Here is a 27,152-nt window from a genome sequence, read left to right as displayed (position 1 = left end):
TGCTAGAGGTGGTTTCAGCTACTTTATCACTTTCACTGATGACTTCAGTAGGTATGGTTATGTCTACCTAATGAAGCATAAGTCTGAATCCTTTGACAAATTCAAGGAATTTCAGAGTGAAGTAGAGAATCAATTAGGCAAGAAGATTAAGGCACTGCGGTCTGATAGAGGCGGTGAATATCTGAGCTATGAATTTGATGACCATCTGAAAGAATGTGGAATTCTATCAGAGTTGACTCCTCCTGGAACACCACAATGGAACGGTGTGTCGGAACGGAGGAACAGAACCTTGCTAGACATGGTCAGGTCAATGATGGGTCAGGCCGAACTTCCATTAGAATTTTGGGGACATGCACTAAATACAGCTGCACTCACTATAAATAGAGCTCCGTCTAAAGCTGTCGAAAAGACTCCATACGAATTATGGTTTGGAAAGCCTCCAAATGTGTCTTTTCTTAAGATTTGGGGATGTGAAGTATACGTCAAACGATTAATTTCAGACAAACTTCATCCAAAATCTGACAAATGTATCCTTGTGGGCTATCCAAAGGAAACAAAGGGGTATTACTTCTACAATACATCTGAGAACAAAGTGTTTGTTGCTCGAGATGGTGTCTTTTTGGAGAAGGATCACATTTCCAAAATGACAAGTGAGAGAAAAGTAGACCTCGAAGAAATTCGAGTCGAACAACAAACTCTAGAGAATGCTCAAGATGACATTCAGGATGAAACTCAGAGATCTTTAGAAGAATCTGGTGAGAATCATGGTCAATCTAGAAATGTTACCCCGCGTAGATCGCAAAGATATAGATCTCAACCGGAAAGGTACTTAGGTATTTTGACGAACGAGAGCTATGACGTTCTATTACTTGAAAGTGATGAACCTGCGACTTACAAACAAGCTATGACGAGCCCTAGCTCCAAGCAATGGCAAGAAGCCATGCAATCTGAATTAGACTCCATGTCTGAAAACCAAGTATGGGATTTGGTCGATTTGCCATATGGCTACCAAGCCATTGGAAGCAAATGGGTTTTCAAACTGAAAAAGGACAAGGATGGGAAACTTGAAGTTTTCAAAGCTAGATTGGTTGCAAAAGGTTACAGGCAAGTCCACGGTGTGGATTACGATGAAACCTTTTCACCAGTTGCAATGCTAAAGTCTATTCGGATAATGTTAGCAATCGCTGCATATTACGATTACGAAATATGGCAGATGGATGTCAAAACTGCTTTCTTAAACGGCGTTTTAACAGAAACTGTGTTTATGACACAGCCTGAAGGTTTTGAGGATCCAAAGAATGCTAAAAAGGTATGCAAGCTAAAGAAGTCAATCTACGGATTGAAGCAGGCATCCAGGAGCTGGAATATACGTTTTGATGAAGCAGTCAGTGACTTTGGTTTCATCAAGAACGCAGACGAATCTTGTGTATACAAGAAGGTCAGTGGGAGCAAAATTGCTTTCCTAGTATTATATGTCGACGACATATTACTTATTGGAAATGACATTCCTATGTTGAACTCTGTCAAGATTTGGCTTGGGAAATGTTTTTCGATGAAGGATCTAGGAGAAGCACAGTACATATTGGGCATCAAGATTTACAGAGATAGATCTAAAAAGATGATTGGACTTAGTCAAAGCACTTATATCAATAAGGTTCTTGATAGGTTCAAGATGGCGGACTCCAAGCGAGGCTACCTACCCATGTCTCATGGAATGACTCTAAGCAAGACTCAGTGCCCAAAAACACTTGATGAGCGTAGACGAATGAATGGGATTCCATATGCATCATTGATTGGTTCAATAATGTATGCTATGATATGTACACGCCCGGATGTTGCGTACGCACTCAGTGCTACGAGCAGATACCAGTCAGACCCAGGAGAGGCGCATTGGACTGCTGCCAAGAACATTCTGAAGTACCTGAAAAGGCACAAAGATGACTTCCTGGTCTATGGTGGAGATGATGAATTAATTGTTAAAGGCTATACGGACGCAAGTTTCCAAACCGACAAAGATGATTTCAGATCACAGTCTGGGTTTGTCTTCTGCCTCAACGGAGGAGCAGTAAGCTGGAAAAGTGCTAAGCAAAGCACCATTGCGGATTCTACAACTGAAGCGGAGTACATTTCTGCACATGAAGCAGCAAAGGAAGCTATATGGCTAAGGAAGTTCATAGGTGAACTTGGTGTAGTCCCCTCCATTAAAGGACCAATAGCCCTGTATTGTGACAATAACGGAGCTATTGCACAGGCAAAGGATCCTAGACACCACCAGAGAGTCAAGCATGTACTTCGTAGATTTCACCTTCTACGAGAGTTCGTTGAAAGAAAAGAAGTCGAGATAAGCAAAATTGGAACTGATGACAACATATCAGATCCATTAACTAAACCTCTGCCGCAAGCGAAGCACAACTCGCACACTGCAGCTATGGGAATCAAGCATATTGGAGAATGGCTTTGATGTCTCTGTTTAATGTTTTAAAGTTTTAGAGTTTAAATCTTTGTAAAACATTATTGGTTAATCATTCACAATAAATGAAAAGAATTCATTTTTCCATTTAATTTGTGGTTTATTAAATGATGAGTCCCTTCAATTTGACGATATATTCAAGATAGACTGTCAGGACCAGTCCTGTGACTAAGAAATGTCTATCAAGTGAACTTGAATGTCAAAGGTTGAAAATGGTCCCTAGTCGGAGTTTTCTATAAAATTGGACGCATAGAAAACGTTAGACGATTAGAATGCAAGATGACTAGTAGTTCTGTTTCTTGAACTATGTGGACATGGCAATGTCATAATCATTTGCATAGATACTTACTTTGGGAAGACTAGTATCGGACAAGACCTATGAAACTTTACTGTAAGAGATGAAAATCTGTCATAAGTAAATTTCATTAAATTATTAGACACTAAATCCTCAATACCTGAGTGATTTGAGATTACTTGTTTGAGAACTGGTTGCTTTGACGTTGACCAACCGTCGCACCGTAAAAGGAGGCTATAAAGGCAACGCTCAGGTAATCACCTATCAAACGAAGTCTAATCTCAAGATCGCAAGATTGGGATTGTCCTCCCATAAATCGGGATGAGATGCTTAAAAGTTGTACAAGGCCACTCGGAGAGCTAGAAACTGTGAAATGCATGGCCGTGCTCGGATGAATCATAGGCTATGATTATCTGTTTATTTGATCAATTGAACTCTGAAACCGAGAAACACCTCTGGACATAATAAGGATGACAACTCTTACCTTATGTTCAAGAGCAAGCATCGAGCGACAAAGGAATTAGGAAATGCACACTTGTCCCTAAGGACAAGTGGGAGACTGAAGGAAATAATGCCCTTGGTCCAAGTATGCATTCTATGTTAAGTCTAATAAATGCGGTTCAGTATTAATTAACAAGTTAATAATTCAGTGAGATCAAGTGAGCTGAATGCCTAGCTAGAGGCCGCTTCAGTTCAAGTGGAATTAATGATATTAATCCACAGCTTACTCTTGACTGAACCCGTAGGGTCACACAAATAGTACGTAAACGGATCAAGTATTTTATCTATGGATATTCGGAATCGACGGATCTTGGTTTCAGTGGGAGCTGAGATCGTCACAGGCAAGAAATGAATACTCCGGAAACGATGATATTACCGGAAACGGAAATATGGATCGTATCGGAAATATAAATATTATCCAAGTCGTAGATGTTGCCGGAAACGGAAACATGGTACGTATCGGAAAATATTATCGGAAATGGAAATATTACCAGAATCGGAAATATTGCCGGAAACGGAAATATTGTCAGAATCGGAAATATTACCGGAATCGGAAAATAATTCCGGAAACGGAAATATTAAATATTTGTTCGAAACGGAAATTAATTCCGGAATCGGAAATGTTAAATATTGTTCGTATCGGAAATGAATTCCGGAATCGGAAATTTAATCGGAAGCGTATCGTACGAATAAGCATCGGACGAGGCCTGCCGGACGAGGGCCCAGCACGAAGCCAGGCCATCGCCCAGCAAGCCAAGCGCGCCGCACAAACAGCCACGCCAGGCCCAGCGCAAGGCCAGGCCCAGCAGGCCGTGGCAGCGCGCACAGCGCGCGCAGCGCGCGCGGGAGCTGCGTGGGCTTGCAGCTCGCGCAGGCCTCGCTGCGTGGGCTGCTGCTCGTGCGCACGCATGGGCGGCCCATCGTGGCTGCCGTGTGTGCGTGTGTAAGTGTTTGTGTTCGTGCACGTTTCCTAAAACGTGCAGAGTTCGGTTAATGATTAAATTCCTAATTCTATTTGATAAATTAATTAAATTAGAGTTCTTGTAGGATTCTAGGTTTAATTAATTTGTATCTGAATAGGATTCCAATTCCCTTTCCATAACCCTATAAATATGTGGCCTGGGTTCACAATTTATAACGAGTTTTCAAAGTATTCAAAGTGAGTTTTTGAGAGAAAAATTCAGCCACACATCTTGCTCAAAAGTGCCGAAAATTCTAGTACCTTAAGGGAGATTCTAGTTGGTCAATCTTAAGGCGGATCCGGACGTGCTGTGGACTATCTACGGAGGGACGACACTTGGAGTCCTAAAGACTTGTTCTTGCTCGGTTCGGGCGCAGCTAGGGAGGGCACGCAACAAAGAGTATGCATCTAAATTATGCTATATGATTATGTGTAAATAATATGTAATCCTGGGTTAATGGTTGTTTCCGTATGATTTATGTAATATCATATGTATCATAACCTAACATCAAGAACAAGAGTCGAGGTAATGGTTTCTTGGGTTATGGCAATGAGAGCATGGATGGGTTACATGAGCTGAATAGGGACCCCAGAGCGAAGGCGTCTAAGAACATAAGGATTGGAAAGGGTAGACATCGTAGAATTTTGGATTGGTTGACTCAATTCTTTTCCTTCGTTTATTTGGGTAGATTTCGCACTTTGGGAGGTACGGGCCAAGTATTTTATGGCTCGTTCTTTTCGCTCTCCCTTTTCTCTTTCTAGTTTTTCTTTTTGCTTGGGATTTCTCCCCAACATAAATCCTTCAAAATTTTTTATGTGGGCTAAAAGGTAGATGGTTGTGGTCTTTGAGTCACGAGGCGAGACTGAGTGAGCCTCGTTTGGTAGGCCTATAGTGGACCTTTAATTTTAGTATGCCTAGGGTGGACCTTTAGCTTTAGTAGGCCTAGGGTGGACCTTTAGCTTTAGTAGGCCTAGGGTGGACCTTTAAATTGTCTTACTTTGCAAGCGTAATTAGTCGTTTCTTAAAATGTGCAAATAGCGTAGATTCAAAATGTTATTTTTACCTTATTGAAATTTAACGAAAGGATTACATCGAAAATAATAATTTTTGTTTCTTTTCAGACTCCAGTTTCTGGGATTTAATGGGAAGTTATGATTTAGACTCGAACTTTCATTAATCTCTCTGATTATGACCCGTGTATGAATACAAGGAGGTGGCCTAGACTCAAAATAATGACATGGCGTAAGCCTATAATACTTGACCAAGCGACTCTCAGACTTAGGCTAATTGGACCATAACTTTCGTTGGTTGACACTTTAGATTTTAACCCTTGGGTGTTCATTTGTCATGCGCCATTTTGCTTAATGTTGGCAAGGTCGTTAATTGGGGAGATCGAATTTTTATTTTTGCAAGGCTAGAATCATTAGGGCGGCTTCTCTCTTAGTGTGTATTGCTTTTACCCCAATGGTAGCCTTATGGTATGCCGATTTGGGTATTTTCATGGTTGGTCATGTTGCATTCATGGAAAATCTTTTAGTCCGTACTTAGTAGTATTTCAAGGAGCGAGTGACTCGAGAGGACTATGATAGTCGTGACCCAATGTGATTATAAGCCTTGGGGCCATTAATTTCTCTTTGCCAATGGTATTAACACCTCAGGTTCACTTTGGGGGTTGTGCGACTATGGGGGAATGATTTCCAGAATGTGACCGTTTCCATTTTGCAAATACTATAATATATTATTTTTATTGGTGAGAGAGAGTATTGAGACCGTAGATTCTTAGCAAGGGATGACAATTACATATGGGTGCTTATTGATTTAAATGTTAGGAAGAGAGACTCAATATTGTTTAACCTTTTAACTTGCAGAACGACACCAAGCATTAGGACCGATTCTATGGATAAGACAACTAAGACTTAGGATTTAGATTGTACTTCGGCATAACCTAGTCTAGACTCGGATTTATTTATTTTTTACTTGAACATTTTTTTTTTGAAGACTTCATTCGAACATTATTTTTTGAATACTTTGCCCATGTGACATTCAAGGTCGTTTAATTAGCATGCTCAGTTTTGGTGCCGAGCATTATCGTCGTAGGAGGCCTAACAACGACACAAAGAGTTATTTATTTTTATTTTTTTTGTCGCTTTTAGAATCGAGTGCCTTTTCATACGCCCTTGCAGCAATTTTTACGGAAAGTTTTTTTTTTGCTACGTGTTTTTTTTTGCGCGGGCACCGAGGCTGCTGTGCCTGACCAAAAGGCCAGGCAGCAACTTCAGCGCCCAGCAGTGGGCGTGAGAAATTTCGGCGCCCAGCCAGGGGCGTTGAAAATGCGTCCCTGGCTGGTTCTCGTTTTTTGTTTGCGTATACTTTTGTTTTTGCGACATTAATTTTGCGTGCTTGCCTTATAACGTCCTTTACGCGTTGTGCAGCGTTTGTGGGACTCGTTACAGGCCATCCCGAATGTCGCCTTTTTTGTGGCGATCGTTCGGGTTTGCGGGACACGTATTTTGGTATAACTCTTTGGCCAATTAGTTTATGAATGTTTGGGCAATTTTTAAGATCGTTGGTTTTTCTAGGATAGTTTGTCACACACAATCACATATTTCGCTACACATAACTAACATTACATCATGAGGCAATAGTAATATGTCACGTAGTTTATGATAGGCTTCTATGGGTAGTTATTTGCGCGTGGCTTGGTACCGCTTCTATCGTAGATCCAACACATGCCCCGGTCGAGGTAGTGTCTTCAACAGACGAATTTCGCTCAAGAGGCCAACCCGCAAGTGCAAGCCAAGGGGGCATGCAGGCGAGAGGGACCTAATGAGCGAGCGATTGGGTTCGGGATAGGTGTACTACCTGCACAAGTACCGAGTGGGCAACATTCGCGGCGTATGCACCCCCCTATTGGCAAAAAAAGGTATCCTTAGTCCCAACTCCCGAGGGAGCCGAGATTCGTTATGCGGTTCTGCCAGTTCACATTAATATGCTGATTTTCAGGTCGTCCCAACTTGATGGGGAAATAAACGCGGGGTAGGATCGTTTCACCCTTCGGCTATTTTGATTACCTACAAGCACGAGTATTTCCTTCACTATCCCCAGTGGAGTCGCCACTGTGAGGGGGTCGAAAAAGCACGAGGCTAATGCGTGACCTCGTCCCTCGTGGGTGTGACGATTCTTTTATTCAATCAAGTGTAATTGGATTTCCTGTGAGTATACACCCATTTGACTAGTAATATAGGAGTCGCCATTCAGTTTTTAACGACAATGAGAAAAACTGACAAAACCCGGTTATCGTGACATAAAGGGAGTGCAATTATGTTTGACCACGACGGCCGTAGGTTCCCTTGTGATCCCTGGTGTGGGGATCTCTCAACATACACCCGCAAGGTAGAGATTGAGGGTTCGGGGGAGTGTAACTACCGAGAGGAGTACTTCGCTCGTCGATAACTCCAGAGGCAGGATATCCTTACTAGCTCAGCATAAATAATGGAAGGGACATGCGTTAACTATTAAACTAATCTGAGTTGATTTTAGCAATATGCAACATATAATACTAGATCGATCGCGATTATCTGATTTAGATTGCATTAAGGGACCTAGCATGATAATCCAATTTCCCAAAAATATTATATTTGTTAGGCGTGATAGAACAATCAGATTTAGTTAGTTTAACAGTTCATAAAAAGGGCGAGGAAAGCAATTAAATCATCGAGAAGGGGCACATTACGACGCACCCTTGAGAGGTGCGTCACGGTTCTCAGAAAACTAACCACTTTGACTTTGCTATTTCTCCTTTTTATTTAACGAATCTCAAATTATGGGACAGGATACGTTCTGTTCGATTTATGGATCGATTGCGACAGAACGCGTGAATAATTTCGCAGCGTGAGGCTTAGGCTAAGGGTTGGAGTCAATACTCAGAATATCAATTGTGTGTTGTGTGTCCTTTTCACGTCGAATTTAGGGCTGTATTTATAGGGAAGAGTTCGTGGAAAGATAGAATTGCAGAGTTCTAATCCATAAAGAATTAGGAAAAAACACGTACCCATGTATTTTCAGCGCCCAGGCCTGGGCGCCGAAGATTTCGGCGCCCAGAGCCAGGCGTTGAAAATAGGGTCTGGGCTGTTTTCTTAAGTCAGATTCGGATTCCTGAAATCCGTAGAGTTTGAGACTTAATCGAGTCTTTTAGTGCGTATTAACCTTGCGACGGGATGCGTCTGGGCCCGTCACGAACTCTAGGCTCGTTAGGATTTTAATTAATACGTAACTCTTATTTCCGAATCATATTAGGAATAGGATTCTCGAAGTTTTTTATCTCATTTAGGATTTATGTTGGAGTGCAACACCTAATTCTGACAGGTTCCTATCTTTTATGACTTGCCACTTTTAAAAGCTACCCTTTACGGCAGTTACTATTTTTAGCGGGTTTCCATAAATAGCAGGTTTCTATAAATAGCAGGTTTCGGGTGAATTGAAAAGGGAAATTGAGATTCGTTATTTTATAGGAGATGCGTTGTCAAGTGGAGATTTACGCTTTCATCATCGAACCTTTCCCTTTCGGGAATGGGGACAAAAGTAGGTGTCTACAGGGAGCGTCCTTCAAGATTCAAAAATAGACTAACTCCCAACACGAAAATTTGAGCAAAAGTGGGCAACAAGCCACTGTGAGCCACTGTCCTGGATGCAGGCAGCGGCGTTTGGCGCAGGTGGCTGCGCCTGGCGCCAGTGCTGGCATCCAGTACTTAAGCAGACTAGTGGCTTGCTGCTCGAAATCTGCTCTCATTTTCGAAAATTAAATTAGAAATTCCCCAGCAGAGTCGCCAGAATTGTAGGGGGATTTTTTTTGTTGTAAAGAGGCTTTTAATTGCTCTTTCCCTACAAGGGGCGGTTTTTAGAAACCTTTGTATTTTTGGATCTTGAAGGAGTCGCCACCAAACATTGTTTAGGGTCTCGTTTGGAAAGACCGCAAATGACTCTATTAGGATAAGGCTTTGAATCTTCGAAACGAATGGGTGAGATCCGGGCACGGGAAAGAGGTGCTTATTCCGCGAGCTTTAGAAATTATTCAAGTACGTGGCACGACATTTTCGAAAATACCCTAGTTTAGACTATGTGGGTTTGAATTTAGGACAAATAGAATTTCTACTTTGTATGGTGGTCACTTTGCTTTAAAGTTAATTTAAGGGAACCTAAGATCGGTTTGTCCAAGAAATTATCTTTGTTAAGCGTGATGTAACCTTGCATTTTGTTGTATTTAGCATGTGTGGTGATGAAAGCAATAAAGCAAATAAAGCAACATCACAATAGTAAATGAGTGCGGAATTAGTAAATACAAGACCCCCTAGAAATGGACTGGGGAGTAGGTCCACATTGCCTAGAAGGACTAGGCAAGTAAAATTGCATAATTGAAACGGAATTGAAATGCGTTATTGAAGTGCGGAATTGAAAGTACGGAATTGAAAGGTGCATAATTGAAATTGCAATATTCAAATTTGAACTTGGGACCATGAAATCCGAACGCCAAACGGCTACTTAAAAATAAGTGTGCTCGACACGAATTCAAAGCCAAAAATCTCAACTTGGGAGAAGTTGCTCATCCCAAAGTATCCTAGATTTTGCATATAAAACTTGAACTTGAGAGCTTGAAACTTGAAATATTGAACTTGAAATACTTGAACTTGAACTTCAAATATTGAACTTGAACTTCAAATATTGACATTAAGAGACTTGAATCTCAAAGATCGGGCCTTTTTAATGTTGAAAAGGTTAGATCTTTGATGTGCTCTTACTTTGAAAGGATCCTAGTTTAGGGAAGTAGTCATGAGCAACCCTAAACATTGTTATCTTGAAATTTGAAAACTTGAACGTGTATATTGAAAAAATGGAGTCTTGAATCTCAAAAGACTAAACCTTTAAAAGTTAGAAAGGCATCATCTTTGATTACTCCATACTTGAAAATGATTCTAGTTCAAAGAAGTGATTACAAACAACTTTGAACATCCTTGAATCTTGAAAGTTTGCATTTTTGTATTTTGAAAAGTTTGGATTTTGAAGAAATGTATGATTGTTGCAAGTGACATATTTAAGAGTAAAAATTCCAACTTACTAATCATTTTGAAATAGAAAATCAAGACAACATTGAATAGATTAAGGTTGGGATTCGGAATTACCTAGTTAGGTTTAGGCAAGCTTTCCGATTAGGACTCCCAATTGCTTAAAACTTGAAGATTGTATGGTGTTTTTTGAAGCATTTTGTATTGATTTTTGTATTGAATTTTGAGGTGCAATTTTTGTATTACGACGTTATGTATCGATTTTCGCCTCTCTAAACTGCTGAGAATTAGGGGTATTTATAGGGGGATTTGCTGCTAAACGCCAGCCATTGCCAGCGCAACACCCAGCTGGCAGCGCTGGGCGCTGGTGAAGTGGCAGGGATGCTGCCAAAACAAGGACGCGGGCTCCGTCCTTGCCTTGTCTTGTATTGATGTACCTTCATACTATTTGTACGAAATTTGGCGTGTAGTGTTTTCTTGGCGCTTAAGACTTGATTTTACGTCTAAAAACAAGCCGTTTCGTGTTTTTGAATTTCGGTTTTACGGGACGAGGCCCGGCTTGCTCGGTTTTGTGGGTCGGCGCCCGAATTTGACTTGCCTTATATGATTTTGAGTGGAAAAGGCCTTGTAAAACCAATGGGATAGCCCATTGGGTGAGATTATACTTGGATTTTGAAATTGGTTTTGGAATTTGTATTTTGTACCGAGTTCCGGAATGGGAACGGCCTCGGGGATTGGACTTTGGCTCTTGGATTTTGGACATTCTTTTAGCAATTGGAATTTTCGCAGGAGTTACTCCAACCAACTAACAAGGATAATGGTATCGTCATCATCCCAATGGGGAGACACAAATTAGGTGTCTACAGACAAGCTCGAACCAAAATCTGACAAATGTTTCTTCGTTGGGTATCCAAAAGAAACTAAGGGGTATTACTTCTACAACAAGTTAAAGAACAAGGTATTCGTTGCTCGTGACTGTGTCTTTTTGGAAAGAAATCACATTTCCAAAATGACAAGTGGGAGATTAATAGACCTCGAAGAGATTCGAGACGAACAACGAACCAAGAACTCTTTAGAAGCAGTTCAAGGTGAAGACCCTCCAAGGCCTTTAGAAGAGTCAGTGGGAGTAGTTCCTCAAGACGTTGTAGCCCCTCGTTGGTCACATAGAACTAATGTTCAGTCGGACAGATGGGCATGCGTCCTCTTGACTGAAAACTTAGAAGTTCTCATATTAGATAGTGATGAACCTATGACCTACAAGCAAGCTATGACGAGCCCTAGCTCCACTAAATGGTTAGAGGCCATGAAATCTGAGATAGACTCCATGTCTGAAAATCAAGTCTGGGATTTAGTAGATTTGTCGGATGGGTTTACACCTATAGGATGAAAATGGGTCTTCAAACTGAAGAAAGACAACGATGGAATTGTATACATATACAAGGCTAGATTGGTAGCAAATTTTACAGGCAAGTTCACGGTGTTGACTATGATGAAATCTTTTCTCCAGTTTCTATGTTTAAGTCTATTCAGATAATCCTTGCGATTTCCGTGTTTCATGATTATGAAATATGGCAAATGGATGTCAAAACTGCCTTCTTGAATGGTGTTCTTGAAGAGACTGTGTTTATGACGCAGCCGGAGGGTTTTGTCGATCAAAAAAATCAAGGAAAGGTATGCAAGCTTAAGAAATCCATTTATGGATTAAAGAAGGCATCAAGGAGCTGGAATATACGATTTGATGAAGCAGTCAATAAGTTTCGCTTCATCAAGAATCGGGACAAATATTGTGTATACAAGAAAGTCAGTGGGAGTAAAATTGCATTCCTAGTCTTGTATATAGACGACATACTACTCATTGGAAACGACATTCCTATGCTGGAGTCTGTAAAGACTTGGCTTGGAAAGTGTTTCTCAACGAAAGACTTAGGAGAGGCACGGTACATATTGGGCATCAAGATCTACAGGGATAGAACTAAGAGGATGATTGGACTAAGCTAGAGCGCTTACATTGACAAAGTGCTAGCTAGGTTCATTATGATGGGAGCCAAGAGAGGCCATCTACCCATGTCATATGGCACATATCTAATCAAGACTCAGTGTCCCAAGATAACTGATGAGCGTAGAAGGATGAGTGAAACTCCATACGCTTTAGCTATTGGATCAATCATGTATGCTATGATTTGTACAAGGCCGGATGTTTCGTTCGCACTCAGTGCAACGAGCAGGTACCAGCCAGGCCCAGGTGAGGCGCATTGAACTGCTGCCAAGAATATCCTAAAGTACCTGAAAAGGACAAAGGATAAATTTCTGGTCTATGGTGGTAATAATGAGTTGATTGCTAGAGGCTATACGGACGTATGCTTTCAAACCAACATAGATGATTTCACATCATAGTCAAGTTTTGTGTTCTGCCTCAATGGCAGAGCAGTAAGCTGGAAAAGTGCTAAGCAAAGCACTATTGTGGATTCTACAAATGAATCCGAGTACATTGCTGCCTCAGAAGTAGCAAAGGAAGCTGTTTGGATTCGGAAGTTCATCGAAGAACTTGGGGTTTTCCCCTCCATTAAAGGACCATCGGCCTTGTATTGAGACAATAGCGGAGCCATTGCATAGGCAAAGGAGCCTGGGAGCCACCAGAAGTCCAAGCACGTATTGCGGCGATTTCATATACTTCGAGAAATCGTTCAAAGGAAAAAAATCGAGATTTACAAGGTTGGTACTGACGACAACGTCGCGGATCCATTGACTAAACCGTTGCCACAAGCAAAGCACAACGCACATGTAGCAACCATGGGAATCAAGCATATTAGAGGATGGCTTTGATTTTCTAAGTTTTGTTTTAGAACATCTGTTAGATCTGTGTTTAAAACAATTGGTTTAACCATTTCATATTTATGAAATTTATTATTTCATATTCATTTAATTTTGGTTTAGTATTAAATGATAAGTCCATGTGATTCAAAACATTCAAATGGGATGTAAAGATGGATTCTTCGACAAAGAAACACCCATAAGTGAACTTGAATATTGAAGTCATAAAGGATCCCTAATCCAGGTCACTGAAAGGTGGACGACCAATGACTAATGAAGATTATATGAACTAGATTGACTGGATGTTAGAATCTTTTGCATAGATACTTATTGGATCTTGTATCGGATTGACCATGAAAACACTTTAAGAGATTAAAGTCATGTCATAAGTAGTTCTCATTAATGGTGATTAGAACCATTCCTCAGAACATGAGTGATTATGTCTGCTCGTTTGAGAATTAGTTCGCTTTGATACTAGCTAAACGTCGCACCGTAAAAGGAGGCTATAAAAGCAGTTATTGGGCGTACTATTAATCAAAGTGAGTGTTCAAACACTAGTGGAAAAAATACCTGTTGAGGGGGGCATTTTGGGCTTATTGAGGCGAACAAAGCCCGCTTCGACAGACGTGGCTTCAACAGCTCACATAACTGTTGAGGCGGGCTTTGTTCGCCTCAACAGGCCAAAAACTAAAGCGAAAAATAAGGACCTGTTGTGGGGGGCTTTACAAAAGCCCGCCTCAACAGACACCTTTGTTGAGGCTCACTTCTTAAATGCCCCCCTCAACAGACCTGTATTTTTGCGCCAATACCTGTACATTGGCGCCATAAATTCATATGTTGTAGAGGTGTACATTAAATGCCCCCTTCAACAACAATTTTTTTTTTCCAAATTATTTTAAAATATAAAATAGGTGGCAATAACCAAATCTATATATATACACCATTGAGCATTGAAACCTGTACACGCACCAATCAATACCAGAATAGCAAGGTATGAATCTGCTTATTTTTTATTAATAAATCATTAAATTAACTTCATTTATATTAACCCAATAGAGAAAAGCGTATAGTACGTCCGTAAAGTTTACAATTTTTAAACACCTAGCTAGCTAGTCCAACAAATTAAAACTAATATTAACAAATAAAGACAAAAGGCTAGAGAGCTAGTCTAACAAATTTCTCTAATCCGACCACTTAACTCCCTTTAGATCATGCATTACAAAACCTTAATTAATTAAGGCCGTGTTGACGTACTTTCTAATTCCAATCGACTCGATCCCTGCAAGATGGAAGGAAAATATATGAGCTATAGAGTACCAAGTTCACACTCACGATATTATCTTTACATTCCATTGAAGCATAAAAAGATATAGTTGCAGACTACAAAGATAATTAAGTTTTTAAAAATATGACCAATAACGACTCAATGAGCCTTAAATGTGCATAAATAGATTCGAATGAGTTTTAGAAAGTTAAAACTATGTATATTAGTCATGTAATAAGAATCAAATGAGTCTTTAGGTTCTTTAGTTCAAAGTTGGGAGCGGAAATGTCATTTTAGCTCTAAATATGACCTATAACGACCCAATGAGCCTTATATGTGCATACGTAGATTGGAATGAGTTTTAGAAAGTTAAAACTATGCATATTAATCATGTAATAAGAATCAAATGAGTCCTTAGGTTCTTTAGTTCAAAGTTGGGAGCGGAAATGTCATTTTAGCTCTAAACATGACCTATAACAACCTAATGAGCCTAAATGTGCATAAATAGATTCGAATGAGTTTTAGAAAGTTAAAACTATGCATATTAATCATGTTATAAGAATCAAATGAGTCCTTAGGTTCTGTAGTTCAAAGTTGAGAGCGAAAATGTCATTTTAGCTCTAAATATGACCTATAACGACCTAATGAGCCTTAAATGTGCATAAATAGATTTGAATGAGATTTAGAAAGTTAAAACTATATATAATAGTCATGTAATAAGATTCAAATGAGTCCTTAGGTTCTTTAGTTCAAAGTTGGGAGCGGAAATGTCATTTTAGCTCTAAACATTACCTATAACGACCTAATGAGCCTTAAATGTGCAAAAATAGATTCGAATGAGTTTTAGAAAGTTAAAACTATGCATATTAGTCATGTAATAAGATTCAAATGAGTCCTTAGGTTCTTTAGTTCAAAGTTGGGAGCGGAAATGTCATTTTAGCTCTAAACATGACCTATAACAACCTAATGAGCCTAAATGTGCATAAATAGATTCGAATGAGTTTTAGAAAGTTAAAACTATGCATATTAATCATGTTATAAGAATCAAATGAGTCCTTAGGTTCTTTAGTTCAAAGTTGGGAGCGAAAATGTCATTTTAGCTCTAAATATGACCTATAACGACCTAATGAGCCTTAAATGTGCATAAATAGATTCGAATGAGTTTTAGAAAGTTAAAACTATGTATATTAGTCATGTAATAAGATTCAAATGAGTCCTTAGGTTCTTTAGTTCAAAGTTGGGAGCGGAAATGTCATTTTAGCTCTAAACATTACCTATAACGACCTAATGAGCCTTAAATGTGCAAAAATAGATTCGAATGAGTTTTAGAAAGTTAAAACTATGCATATTAGTCATGTAATAAGATTCAAATGAGTCCTTAGGTTCTTTAGTTCAAAGTTGGGAGCGGAAATGTCATTTTAGCTCTAAACATGACCTATAACGACCCAATGAGCCTTAAATGTGCATACGTAGATTGGAATGAGTTTTAGAAAGTTAAAACTATATATATTAGTCATGTAATAAGATTCAAATGAGTCCTTAGGTTCTTTGGTTCAAAGTTGGGAGCGGAAATGTCATTTTAGCTCTAAACATGACCTATAACGACCTAATGAGCCTTAAATGTGCATAAATAGATTCGAATGAGTTTTAGAAAGTTAAAACTATGCATATTAGTCATGTAATAAGATTCAAATGAGTCCTTAGGTTCTTTAGTTCAAAGTTGGGAGCGGAAATGTCATTTTAGCTCTAAACATGACCTATAACGACCTAATGAGCCTTAAATGTGCATAAATAGATTCGAATGAGTTTTAGAAAGTTAAAACTATATATATTAGTCATGTAATAAGATTCAAATGAGTCCTTAGGTTCTTTAGTTCAAAGTTGGGAGCGGAAATGTCATTTTAGCTCTAAACATGACCTATAACGACCTAATGAGCCTTAAATGTGCATAAATTGATTCGAATGAGTTTTAGAAAGTTAAAACTATGCATATTAGTCATGTAATAAGATTCAAATGAGTCCTTAGGTTCTTTAGTTCAAAGTTGGGAGCGGAAATGTCATTTTAGCTCTAAACATGACCTATAACGACCCAATGAGCCTTAAATGTGCATAAATAGATTCGAATGAGTTTTAGAAAGTTAAAACTATGCATTTTAATCATGTAATAAGAATCAAATGAGTCCTTAGGTTCTTTAGTTTAAAGTTGGGAGCGGAAATGTCATTTTAGCTCTAAACATGACCTATAACGACCTAATGAGCCTTAAATGTGCATAAATAGATTCGAATCATCATACCATTGTTTGTTGAGCTTAAATGTGATCCTAGTTTCACCCATGCTGAATCCAAGCCAATCATTCAAGTGCTCACAGATTTCATAGGTGTAGAAACCAGATGAACCGCGCAACATTATAAACCTGAAAACAATTTAATCATTTATCATGAATCAGTTGGGATTTGGGAAACATCAGACATCAGTGTTGCAGCATACTACCTCTAGTTGTCTTAAATCAGAAAACATCAGACATCAACCTCTAGTTTTAGTTGTCAGAAATCAGAAAACAACAGACATCAACCTCTAGTTTTAGTGTGTGTGTGTGTGTGTGTGTGTGTGTGTGTGTGTGTGTGTGTGTGTGTGTGTGTGTGTGTATGTTGGTTTACACCACTGCAGTGCTGATCAAGCTATCAGCACCAGCAATTCAGCCAAGCAAGATCACAACATCAACTTCACTGAACCCTTGCTCAGTTCCAGCTCAGTTTCTAGAACCAAGCTCAACTGATTTCCCTTGAAATCAGGAGGTGTACAAAAAATACGATTGGTTTCAATACATCACTCTAGCTTGTATAAATACACTAAACACTGTAATTCAGATTAACATTCAATAATACAAAGATCATTTTCTTCAAATTCTCTCAGTTTTTCTCTCAACTGAATTCACCCTAGAGGGAGAATTCTGACATTATAATAAAGAAAGATGCCATCTTGAAGCCTGTTCAATAAAACTCAGAGCAATCACGAGACCTCAGCAAAACTCATATTTGAGCCTAGGCAGGAAGGAGATCAAACAGTTATGGCAAACAGTATTCTGGAATCGAACCAAATCACATACGAGTAAATATCCTGCAGTGTCAAATATACAACCTGGAGAAAAATGTACAAAATGTGCTGCAAAATGACACTGTTGTCACAACTTAAAAAACCCTATTCGCTGTTCAGGGTCACCCCACCCCTAGGAAGAAATGGCATAGTGTTTGCAACCCATATATTTGATTTGATACAATTAAGGTATCAATTCATAGTGTTTGCAACCCATTCAACCAATACCAAAACACCAGAATTTTATCACAAAATCACATGAATGAATATTCTTCTAATCTCAAATATATTAACTAATACTACATATACCTCTTAACTCTAAATAAGTTTCAAAAAAAATTAACTAATACACACAGAAAAAATATAATGCATATATATGTATATCACTATATATAATTATGTTAGTGTATGTGCAGATGTGCTCATTTGTTCAGTTGCTGCTTCTTTTCTTTCTTTAGTAACTTCAAGACCAAATCATTAGTTGGTGAACAACTCAGGAAAGCAAACTATATGCAGATGATGCGTGACTAGGGGAAAACGAAAATTAAGCATGTGACTAGCACACATGCTTACACTGAATTAAGAAATTACAAAATTAAAAAAACAGAATTAAGCAAATTAGACCATGGTGTGGATGGCAGAAGATGAAATGAATGGATGGATGGATCAGTAGGAAGGGCAGATGAAATTAGTAGGGAGCTTGCAATCACAATAGTTGACAAGAGCTGTAAGATCAAGTTTAACGTTGAGGTGGACAAGTCCTAACAAGACTACAACATTCTGCCTTTTTAGGAAAACCAATTCGAAGGTGAACTAGATCTAGCACATCTGCACACACATTCTTAAGGGTATCTAAGGGGCAAACGAACCCCGCAATCCAAGTGCCGAGCAAAAAAAAGAAGCAAAGCAGAAATAATAACATACAGAGCAGCAACAGAAGCAAACAGAGGAGAAACACACAGATGGAAGTGAAATTCTAAAGACCACCAGATTATTCACAGCAGCATATTAATATTCACAGCAGCAGCAAGACCACCAGATTAGTATTCAAAGCAATAAATAAGCAACAGATAAGTAGATCACAGCAGCAGCAGCAAGACCAGCATATTAGTATTCAGTAGCAAGACCAGTAGATCAGTATTCACAGCAGTATTCAAATGCAGCAGTAGCAAGACCAGCAGATTAGTATTCAAAGCAATAAATTAGCAAATCCAGCAGACTTGTAATTATGGAAAAATTAAAGAACTTTACCAAATCCATGAAGATATAAACGCTTCCATCTTTGTGTCTAAACAACCTAAGTAAATAAATACTCGGTTGTAAAAAACTTAGCCCATTGCTCACGAACCACATCTATTTCCTCATCGGTATAAGGCGCATTTCTTAGAGTGTAAGCCTGAAATAAGTAACATGATAAGTAATGCTACTTGTAAATTAAGAATTCTACTACGTAAAAGTACTAGTATTGTAGTTCAACTAACATATGGTAAAAGAACGAACATTATCTAACCGCTCATCAGAGTTATGGTGTAACGTGACTATTTCATGCATGAACTTCATAACGTAATAGCCACACTCGCGGGCGCCGACTTGTTGAGCACACTGATTTGGAGACAAATCATAAATTATATATCCAAGTAGTTACCCAAAAAAAAAAAGTAAAGCTAATTAGTAAGCATGATATACCTTTACATGGAAGCCTTTCAACCCCTGCGTAGTCGCTCTATTCGGACAAATCCCATCATTAAACTTGTACACTTGGTATGCCCTGGAAGTTGAGTAAAACTTCATGAATCTGATTCGGCACGAAAAGAAATAACTTAAAAAGAAATGAAAGTAACTTACAAACACAAGATTCCCCATGCACTATTTTCTCGGTTGGAACCTATCGCGGAGTCGAAAATATATGCACAACCTCTACGTAGGTCTAACACGTACAAAATCCAATGATTTCTGCATTATATATAAATGTTATTGCAACCTTACGCATGGAAATAACAATAACATAGCTATTTACCAAATATCGATCAATCTCTAACACTTACTCTTGATGGTATGGGATCAAAAACCACTTGGTAATGTTAGGATCACCCTTCTTCTCCTTTTCAATTTCAGCATTGAAAACTACTTTCAAATACATTGATGCAGCCTGAGGGTTGGCCTTGATTCTAGAGCATGACATTGCCTCAGGATAAACAAACCCAATCTGAGAGTTGTCAAATGCAAAGGTGTGCTCGTGGAATAAACACCTACAAAGTAAATGTATAATGCAAAAATTTCAAAAACTATTATAGTTGACCTATCTTTGATAGGATATGGTGTTGTTGTGTAACAAGGCCTCTCGGAGAGTAAGATATTGTGAAAATGCATGGCCGTGCTCAGAATGGTTAAGGCTTAACCTTCTGTCAAAAGTTTAACAGTTGAGCTCAGTAATCCGAGAAACACTTCTGGACCTAATAAGGATGCCTTGGATCTTACCTTATGTTCAGCAAGTAACACTAAGCGACAAAGGAATGTGAATGCACACTTGTCTGAATGACAAGTGGGAGACTGAAGGAAATATTTCCTTCACCCAAGGTGCATTTAGTCTAATACCAAGGTTCAGATTAATTGCGAACAATTAATTTAGTAAGATCAAGTGATCGGAACAGCTAGCTGGAGCAATGCTTCCGATCAGTGAGTTCTAATCTATATTAGGCTCACGGCTTAATCTTGACTGAACCTATAAGGTCACACCAATGACATGTAACAGATCACCGGATTAAATGAATAGCGGAGCCATTGCCAGGAAAAGGAGCCTAGGAGCCAACAGAAGTCCAAGCACGTACTACGGCGATTTCACATACTTCGAGAAATCGTTGAAAGAATTGAAATCGAGATTTGCAAGGTTGGAACTGACGACAATGTCGCGGATCCATTGACTAAATTGTTGCCACAAGTGAAGCACAACGCACATGTAGCAACCATAGGAATCAATCATGTTGGAGAATGGCTTTGATTTTCTATGTTTTGTTTTAGAACATATGTTAGATCTGTGTTTAAAATAATTGGTTTAACCATTTCATATTTATGAAATTTTTTATTTCATATTCATTTAATTTTGGTTTAGAATTAAATGAAAAGTCCAAGTGATTCAAAACATTCAAATGAGATACTATGTCAAGATAGATTCTTCGGCAAAGAAACACCCATAAGTGAACTTGAATATTGAAGTCACAAAGAATCCCTAATCCAGGTCATTGAAAGGTGGACGACCAATGACTAATGAAGATTAGATTGCAAGTAGATTTGTAGTTCGTTTTCTTGAACTAGATTGACTAGATGTCAAAATATTTTGCATAGATAATTATTGGATCTTGTATCGGATTGACCATGAGAACACTTTAAGAGATTAAACCATGTCATAAGAAGTTCTCATTAATGGTGATTAGAACCATTGCTCAGAACATGAGTAATTATGATTGCTCGTTTAAAGATTAGTTCGCTCTAAATCTAGCTAAACGTCGCACCGTAAAAGGAGGCTATAAAAGTAGTTATTGGGCGTACTATGAATCAAAGTGAGTGTTCATGTATTGCAAGAGTGGATTGTCCTCCTATCTTTGATAGGATATGGTGTTGTTGTGTAACAAGGCCTCTTGGAGAGTTATATATTGTGAAAATGCATGGTCGTGCTCAGAATGGTAAGGCTTAACCTTCTGTAAAAGTTTAACAGTTGAACTCAGTAATCCGAGAAACACTTCTGGACCTAATAAGGATTGCTTAGATCTTACCTTATGTTCAGCAAGTAACACTAAGCGACAAAGGAATGTGAATGCACACTTGTCTGAATGACAAGTGGGAGGCTAAAGGAAATTTTTCCTTCACCCAAGATGCATTAGTCTAATACCAATGTTCAGATTAATTACGAACAATTAATTCAGTGACATCAAGTGATCGGAACATCTAGCTGGAGCAATGCTTTTGATCAGTGAGTTCTAATCTATTTTAGACTCACGGCTTAATCTTGACTGAACCTATAAGGTCACACCATTGGCATGTAACAGATCATCGAATTAAATGAATCGGAATTCATTTAATAGCTTTTCGGGAATTAGTACGGAAAAATATAAATATACGATATGACGTTGGATCGGAATTGTATATCGTATCGCGAATATTTATAAGCTAGGCGATCGTATCGTACGACGGTGATTCGTCAAGTACTATACGATAAACAATAGCCGTAAGGCATTGGTCGTGGATACGAGCAAGACGAGGATGCCGGCCCATCGAGCCAAGCGCGCAAGGCCCAACGAGCCAGCAGCTCGCCAGAAGCGAGAGCAAGCTCGCAAGGCTACGACTGGGCGTGCACGGACAGCAGCGCTGGCAGCAAGCAAGCAGCGAGGCCCACGGCTGCATTGCCTTGTGTGCGCTGCTTCGTTGGTTTGTGCGTGCAGCTGGCCGGTCGAGGCCTTGTGCCTTGGCCGGTCATGTTATAACCTTAGGGTTATAACACACCACCTCTCCTAATTTTTTTCCAATACAACATAACTAATTCTACGTACTTCAGTTTTAACCTAAACATAGAAAAACCCTAACTCTCTCTTTGCCTTCGTTCAAACTGTTCTTCCCTAAAAGCTAAAATATGTTGAGTGACGTCTAAGCTACGAATCTCAAGACAGATCTGAACGTGTCGGTGAACCAAGTAGAGGAACGACATTTGGAGTTCTTGTTCGTGTTCGTGATTCGTTGAACTAGGGAAAACACGCTATGAATGTAAGTTTGCTTAATCTGTACTTTATACTGAAGGAAATAATGCCCTTGGTCCAAGTATGCATTTAATGTTAAGTCTAATAAATGCGGTTCAGTATTAATTAAAAAGTTAATAATTCAGTGAGATCAAGTGAGCTGAATGCCTAGCTAGAGGCCGCTTCAGTTCAAGTGGAATTAATGATATTAATCCACAGCTTACTCTTGACTGAACCCGTAGGGTCACACAAATAGTACGTAAACGGATCAAGTATTTAATGGCATTAAATACTCCATCTATGGATATTCGGAATCGACGGATCTTGGTTTCAGTGGGAGCTGAGATCGTCATAAGCAAGAAATAAATACTCCGGAAACGATGATATTGCCGGAAATGGAAATATGGATCGTATCGGAAATATAAATATTATCCAAGTCATAGATGTTGCCGGAAACGGAAACATGGTACGTATCGGAAAATATTATTGGAAATGGAAATATTGCCGGAATCGGAAATATTGCCGGAAACGGAAATATTGTCAGAATTGGAAATATTATCGAAATCGGAAAATAATTCCGGAAACGGAAATATTAAATATTTGTTCGAAACGGAAATTAATTCCGAAATCGGAAATATTAAATATTGTTCGTATCGGAAATAAATTCCGGAATCGAGAATTTAATCGGAAGCGTATTGTACGAATTAGCATCGGACGCGGCCTGCCAGACGAAGGCCCAGCACGAAGCCAGGCCATCGCCCAGCAAGCAAACACACAACAAACACACGCCAAGCTCGACCAGGCCCAGCGCAAGGCCAGGCCCAGCCAAGCCTTGGCGCGCGCGCATAATGGGCTGCAGGGCTGTGCGACGTGCGTGGGCCGCGAGGCTTGCGCGTGGGCGTGCGGCTCGTCCGTGCGTGAGTGTTTGTGAATCCTAAAGCTATCGGGATTCTACATATGATTAAATCCTAAACCTAAAAGGATAAATTAATTGATTTAGAGTTCTACTAGGATTCTAAGTTAATTAATTCGTATCCTAGTAGGATTACAAGACCTTTTCCATAACTCTATAAATAGGTGCCTAGGGTCACATATTTAGATCGAGAATTGAAGTATTCAAAGGTAAGATTTTCAAGAAAAATCAGTCACTCTCTTGCCCCATAATAGCCGAATTTCATCCTACCTTAAGGGCGATTCTAGTTGGTCAAGCTTAAGGCGGATCCGGACGTGCTGTGGACTATCTACGGAGGGACGACACTTGGAGTCCTAAAGACTTGTTCTTGTTCGGTTCGGGCGCAGCTAGGGAGGGCACGCTACAAAGTGTATGCATCTGAATTGTGCTAAATGATTATGTGTAAATAATATGTTTTCTGGCATTAAGGTTTTCCGCATGATTTATGTTTTGGCATATGTATCATAACCTAACAGTGGTATCAGAGCCTCTTATTATTTTCATAATCTAAATTGCATGAACATGGTGAAATTTTACAAATTTACAAGGAATTAAAGGGGTGATTAGTTTTCGTAATTAATTGCAAATTGCGTTTATTTAATTATATGTACGCAGTTTTTATAAGCTAGCATTCATTTGTTTATTTAAAATAGGATCAGCTATAATTAAATATGAAACTATCTTAGACATTAGATAGGCTTTTGGATATAATGTCTAGACTTGCCTTTTACAAATTAATTAAGAGTATTAATTTTTCGGCAGAATATTCGTTACTCAACCAAATCGAGTGATTTTTTGTGTCAATTTCGCATGTAAAAGGCATTCTAAGCCTAACTATGACTTTTCGGTTATTTAAGTTTTTCGAACGCAAAAGTTTGTAAATTTAAGATGTTAAATTGAATATTTGTGATTCTTGTTGATAAGCGTGTTTTCCGTCGTTGATAGAAAACCACCTATGCAAACAATATTTATAAAACCACTTCAACTACCGGCAAGCGGCAAGCAAAGGGATCGTCCCAAAGAAACGGTGAATTATTGAGTTGGAAATCAATCTAGTTCGAACAAAGGTTTGTTTTGAATTGTCACTTTTTAAGAGTCTAAAAACAAATAAAGAACTATGTAAAATTGAATCAAGAAAGGGAAACGTTAGGGAGTCGGGGATAGCCTAGGGAAACCGGGGGAAATCAATTCAACTATTTAGCAATGGTGATCATGCAACAAAATGGTGATTAGGCAAACGGCATCTAAAGACGAACCCGCCACCTCTCGGATAGGGAACGCTAAGCGTCTAATCCACGGAAGAGCTTTCGCCTAATCCTAGACTAAAATAACTAGCATATAATAGGTACCGCCATTTGATCAACACAAGATAGGTCCACAATGTCTTGCCAAACCTATCCTATGGTTCCACGGAAATCTAATCGAATAGCATTTGCAACTACCACTCAACTAGCATGGATTTCCTATCATCAAATCTTATTTAATCACGTGAATCAACCAACAATCAATAATCTATTTCCCCTAATTCATCCCCTAGTTTCTCCCCTTTCCCTAACCTAAAACTACTCACTAATCATCCTAACAATCAAGCTATCCATTAGTTCAAAACTAGCTATCATGAAATTAAAGGAGAAGAAGTAGAGAATAGGAAACTCAATTGCACAATCAAATCAAAAACTGAAAATCAAAGTAACAAGCAAAATTGAAATCAAGAACTCAAGGTATTGAGGAATTGCAAAACAATTATCAACTAGCAAGTGAAAGAATTAAAGAACTAAGAATTCAATTGCATAAAGAAGAGAAGAGTTGAAGAAAATTACTGAATTGATGCTTGGAATTAAAGAGTTTCTCTCTCTAGATTGAAGAACAAAATCACAAAACCTCTAGAATTCAAAGTGTAAAAATATGAAATGTAAAATATGAAAGCGTACAATGAAAATAATAAAAAAATCCTATTTATACTAAACCCCAAAAATAAGAGTTTTAAACTCGAAAACTGAATCCCGCGCAGCCGTGCGATCGGGCAGACCCAGGTGCGATCGCATCGGTGCGATCGTGCTGTGCATCAATGCGAACGGGCCCTGCGACGATTCTTCTCCTTCGTGCCGTGCGAACGTGCCCAACAACCGTGCGATCGCACGGCTGTAACTTGGCTAAATCTCAGAAAATCCTTGTGTGCTCGCACAGGAATTTAGTGCGAGCCCACCGAAATTCCGTGCGAGCGGGCTCCTCTGCGGTGCGATCGCACGAAATCACTCATAGTTTCTGCATCGATTTTCCAGATTTGTGCGAACACACGAATTTGAGGCACGAGCGCACACACTGCCTTGACTTTTGGAGCCAACTCTGTAGACTCGTGCGAGCGCACAAAATGTCCGTGCGATCGCACGGCACCTGCTCGAGCAAATCTCAGCTGTTTTTCCATCATTTTCAACATTATCACCTGAAAATCACAAAGATGGAAAAGGGGAATAAAAGAACAGCAAAACTATATAAAACTAACAAAAAAAGCATAATAAAACTCTATAAAATCCTAGCCTACAGCGACATAAATGCCGCTCATCACTTGTTGATAAATCTTGAGTTTTTTATTGACCTACAGTATATGTTTAACAATTATGAATGCCTAGAGTTGTTAATTATACAACCTAATTTGTAATTATGATTAATTTGTTGAAATTCGAATAATTTAGAATTGATTTGTTTTTCATAATTAATTAATAATTTAATTACGTATCCATGATTAAAATCCACCATAAAAATTGTTAATTTGTGTTAAATTTTAAATTTTTATGACCTAGATATGAATCCATGTTAATCGGAAATTAATTGATTAATAAATTTTTGATTTTTCGCCCTAAAATTAAGAAATTAATATGATTTATTAATTTATCATTAATTTTAAATTAAAAATTTTAAATTTTTATGAAAACGCTCATAAATGTTGCACGCACAAAGCAAAGGAAGCTACGTGTTACCCTTAAGGGGTGTTGTATAGTGCGGGCACGCGACGACGAGCAAGGGAGCTCGTCGCCCGTGCGGTACGGATGCAGCGAGCAGCATAGCATGGCGCGCGCGCGAAGCAAAGGTGCTGGCTGTGTGTGCTATGCGATGGGCGTGGGCGTGGGCGAGGGGCAGGGCAAGCAAGCAGTCGCGTGTGGGCAGCAAGCGAGCTGCGCCACAGCGCGCACTGCCTCGCGCCAGCGAGCGCTGGCTCGCGTGCAGCGAGCGATGCCTTGCGAGGGAAAACAGCAGCATACGCGACACAGCACAGAGGCTGCGCGCAGCATGGCCAGCGATGGTTGCGTGTGCGTGTGGCCTGTGGCTGCGTGTTGCGTGGAGCTATGCGTGCCTTGTGCAGCGACCAGTCGTGCACACGATGGGACTTGGGCGGAAGCTCAAGTGCTCGTCGTGTTACGATTGAATCGTTTTGAATTTTAATTTGAGATTTTCAGTTCGGAAATAATTTTAATTAATTTTAAAATTAATAATTTAAATTGTTTTCTCGGATTTTAATTTTGAATATTATAATTATTATAAATTTTTATTTATACTAATTATTTTACTAAAATTAAACCTTGAATTAATTTAAATTCATTTAATTCAACTGAAAAATAAATTAAATAAATGGATTTAATTATAATTTTATATGAGCTTTAAATTTTAATTAAAATTGTATGTTTCCGGTTAGACTAGAAATACATTTTTATGTTTAAAATTAGTAAAGCATATAAAGTTATTGGTTTAAGTGGGAGCAATTTTAGTCATAAACTCTTGATTAGGTCTACGAACCCTTTAAGGTTAAACAACTTGATTAGAATTAATAAGGACTGAATAATTGGTAAATTATTGGTGCCCTTGATTAATTGCTGCAAATATTTATGTGATGCATAACGTGTTTTACTAACCAACTATGTGGGCGATTCATGATAATGAATGGGTGAATGGTATATATTGTATATGTACTGTTTTGCAGTTTATGAAGTGACTAGTATGGCCCAAATAGGATAGAAAATA

Source organism: Spinacia oleracea, chromosome 4, assembly GCF_020520425.1.
Source record: "Spinacia oleracea cultivar Varoflay chromosome 4, BTI_SOV_V1, whole genome shotgun sequence".
Classification (NCBI taxonomy): Eukaryota; Viridiplantae; Streptophyta; class Magnoliopsida; order Caryophyllales; family Amaranthaceae; genus Spinacia; species Spinacia oleracea.
This window is presented reverse-complemented; position numbering follows the sequence as displayed.